Consider the following 4,026-nt stretch of genomic DNA (forward strand, 5'->3'; position numbering starts at 1 on the left):
GAATCCATAGAATCCATAGAATGCATTGTATTTTCTTGTAAAAGTGGTGAAGAAAGTTTTGACTCTAGTGTTCTTAAATGTCGTGTAAGTTTTCATAAAATCATAAAATTAAAAATTAACCTCTATATATATTATTGGAATAAGTCAAATGTTAACATCTGACTTTTATGTAATAAATATATAAATATTTTTTTGTTCTTTTATAAGAAAAAATTCATCCAATATGCCTGTCTGACACTGCACACTGTCAGAATACACAGGCAGCCTTAAAATGTTATGCAGAAGCATGACTTTACAGCTATTCTATTCTATCATTTTTAAATGTAAGTAATGAAACGGAACAAGAAATTTGATTGGATTAGATATAGGAATACTTTTGGTCCTTCGGTAAAACATATATCTGAAAATATAATGGCAATAAAATACTAAGCTTGGATTAAATGTCCATCAGGTTAAAATATTCATTTTTCTTTTTTCATTAGAAAATTAAAACAAACAGAATCAAACATTGTTATTTTTGTTATTCTTCTATGATTATAATCTTTATAATTTAATATTTAATTACAAACATATTAATTATTTCCAATAGATATTCTGTGAATTTATATTTATGTACATTTTTATGCTTTTTATGTTTCATTTGTGCATTTTCCAAATAAGATACAAGAAGAAGAATTTAGTTGTGAATATTAATTTAGATGAAAATGATTTAAGTATATCAAAAGAACATTAATATCAATGTATCATGTAACAAGATGAACGAGATAAAATAGTAAGTATTGGTAAGAAGATTGATATGAAATATATGATAAAAAAAATGCTTTCCAATAAAGACTCTCCAATATTTTTAATTATTTTTATAGTTATTATTGAATTAGTTAAATTAACTATTTGACTTTATCAATTTGATAATCAGCAAATTTAATTTCAGGACATTTAATTTTAACATTATTAGGTATTTTTATTAGAAATTTTATTGCAATAATTCCAATTAATTTATTAATTCAAAATACATTATTAACTTTAGAAATTTTTATATCAATTATTCAATGATATGTATTTTCAATTTTCTTAATTTTATATTTTTCAGAATCAAATGAATTTTAATTAATAAATAATGAAGAAAAACTTTTCATTTAATGTAATCATAAATTGCCCATGACCAATTATTTTATCTTTTAGATTATTTGAATTAACAAGAACAATTTTTTTACTTATAATTTTAAATATAATTAATACCACTTTAATTATAATATTTTGATTTTGTGATATTATTCGAGATAGAATATTTTATTATAAAGGATTACATACATTTTTTATTATTAATTTTTAAAAATTTAGAATAATTTTACTTATTTTAGAATTAATATATTTTGTATTTTTCTTTTTTTTTTTTTTTTGACTTTTTTTCATACATCAATCTTCCCAAATATGAAATTGGAATTGATATATTATGACCACCAAAAATATTAAATTTTTTAATTCAATAGAAATTCCATTATTAAATTCATTTACTTTAATTTCTCCAGGTAAGATTTACAGTAACATTAAGTCATTATTATTTAATTATTAATAAATTAAAATATAGAAAATTTTATTTAACACAAACAATTTTATTAGGGATTTATTTTACTATTTTATAAACAATTGAATATTTAAATTCTTTTTTTTTTTTTTTGCTTTAATGATAAAATTTATGATTCTATTTCTTTTTTTTATTCAATTTTTTTTATAGCTATTAGATTTCATGGTTTACATGTACTAATTGAATCATTTTTCTTTTAGTATCTCCATATCGACTGTTAAAAATTCATTTTTGAAATAAACATAATATAAATTTTGAATTAGCCATTTGATATTGACATTTTATTGATGTAATTTGATTATTTTTATTTATTTATATTTTGTTTATTTATTGATTTAAATTTAAAAATTAAATTTCAATTATTTATATATATATATATATATATATATATTGTATAAATAAATACGTTTAATTTTCAATTAAGAAAATTAATTAAATTTAATATAATTATATATATATATATCTTTTTATGTTTTTATTAATCACTTTAATTTCATTAATCCTTTTAATAAATTTATTTCAATAAAAAAAGATTTTGAAAAAGATCTCCTTTTGAATGTGGATTTAGCCCTATTACAAAATCTAATTTATCCTTTTCACTTTATTTTTTTTTAATAACAATAATATTCTTAATTTTTGATGTTGAAATTATTTTATTTTTACCTGTTATTTATTATTTAAAATCTTATAGAACATTAATTTCATATTTTTTAATTTTATTAATTTTATCATTTGAGGGAATAAACAATTATTTAAATTGAATATTTTAATTAGATTATAATAATTACAATAACTAAAATAATATAAGGATTTAATTAATTGAATCAATCTTTAAGTCGAAATTAAATGTAAATTATTACTTCTTATATATTGTTATAATAAATAAATTTTAATAAATTTTAAATTAATTAAAGCTAATTATTTAGCAATTTATTGTTAATAAATTATTTAGATATTATATTATTCTAACTAAATTATATATTATTATCTATTTAAAAATTTAAAAATTTTCATTAATATTTTCATTAATATTACACTCTATATATAAGCTATTTAAATAAATAATTTAATTAATTAATTAATAAAATTAATTATGTTAATTAAAAAATAAATTACATAAATTATACTAGTTAAAAATACATTAATTTTAATATAATATTAGTAATTTTAAAACTATGTAAATTTAATGTTAAAAATAAAAATTTACTTGATAATATTTTAATAATTGATTTTTCAATGAATACTTTATAATTAAATATTGATAAAATTAATTTTTTTTATAAATTCTTTTATAAATTATATTTATAAATATAAATAATATTTGCAATAAACCAATTATTACTTAATAAAACAAATTTATAAAAATTATGTCCTATAGTTATTCTTATAATTATTATTTTAAATATTATTAATTCATAAATTCATAATAAATTAATCTTAAAATTATTATTATTATAGAAATTTCCATAATTTCATCTTCTTTTTTAAATACAACATTAATTATTAAATATTTATTTGTTATTACTAAAATTATTCAAAAAGAACACGAAACAGTTAAAATTGTTCCAATAATTAAATTTACTGTTGAAAAATAATATATTTTTCTAGAGAAAAAACATTCAATAATTAAATCTTTAGAATAATAACCAACTAAAAATATAATCTTAAAATTGAACAAATAATAATTATCCTTTTTAATGGATAAGCATAATATATTTGAAGCATAATATAATTGAATATCTTGATTTCAATTTATAAAATGTATATATCTTCCAACACATTAATAAATAAATATTAATGACTTAAATTTTGCATGAATAAATAATAAAATAAAATAAATAAAAATATTAATTCAGTAAATCCTAGATAGTATTCTTATTATAGAACCTAATTGTCTTAATGTTGAATAAGCGACAATTTTTTTTAAATCTAATTCAAAATTTGCTGAAATTCAGCAAGTAATATTGTTAATTTTGAAATTAATAAAATAATATTTTTATATTTATGCTCTAATAAATCTACATAACGAATTGATAAATAAATTCCAGCTGTTATCAATATTGAAGAATGAATTAAAAATGAAACAGATGTTGGATCTTTCATTGCCATTGATAATCAAATTGAAAAAGGAATTTGAGCTCTTTTAGTGAAAGCTATTAACAATAAAAAATCATCATAAATTTATTTATTTTATAAAAAGATAAATTTCATCTTCCATAATAAATTATTAAACATATAATTAATAATTAATAATAATCCAATATCACGTTTTAAAATAAACTATATGTAATAGTTAAAGTTACCTGAAGTAAATGATTTTATTTTTATGCGATAAATTACTAAAAATAAAAAATTAATTCTAACTTATCTCAACCTAAAATAATTGATAATATATTTGGTCTTGAAATTAATATATATATAGAAATTAAAAATAAAATTAT

At 16.2% G+C, this 4,026-nt stretch overlaps 1 long non-coding RNA gene across 1 annotated transcript; it reads left to right on the forward strand.

Annotated features, from left to right (window-relative positions):
* The first annotated feature begins 206 nt into the window (after window positions 1-206).
* LOC133667435 (uncharacterized) lies at window positions 207-1,236 on the forward strand. The gene is made up of 3 exons (XR_009832954.1): window positions 207-323; window positions 661-772; window positions 1,091-1,236. It is a non-coding gene; the product is annotated as an uncharacterized LOC133667435 (long non-coding RNA).
* Window positions 1,237-4,026: the final 2,790 nt, after the last annotated feature.

Source organism: Apis cerana, linkage group LG15 (assembly GCF_029169275.1).
Source record: "Apis cerana isolate GH-2021 linkage group LG15, AcerK_1.0, whole genome shotgun sequence".
In the NCBI taxonomy this organism is placed as follows: Eukaryota; Metazoa; Arthropoda; class Insecta; order Hymenoptera; family Apidae; genus Apis; species Apis cerana.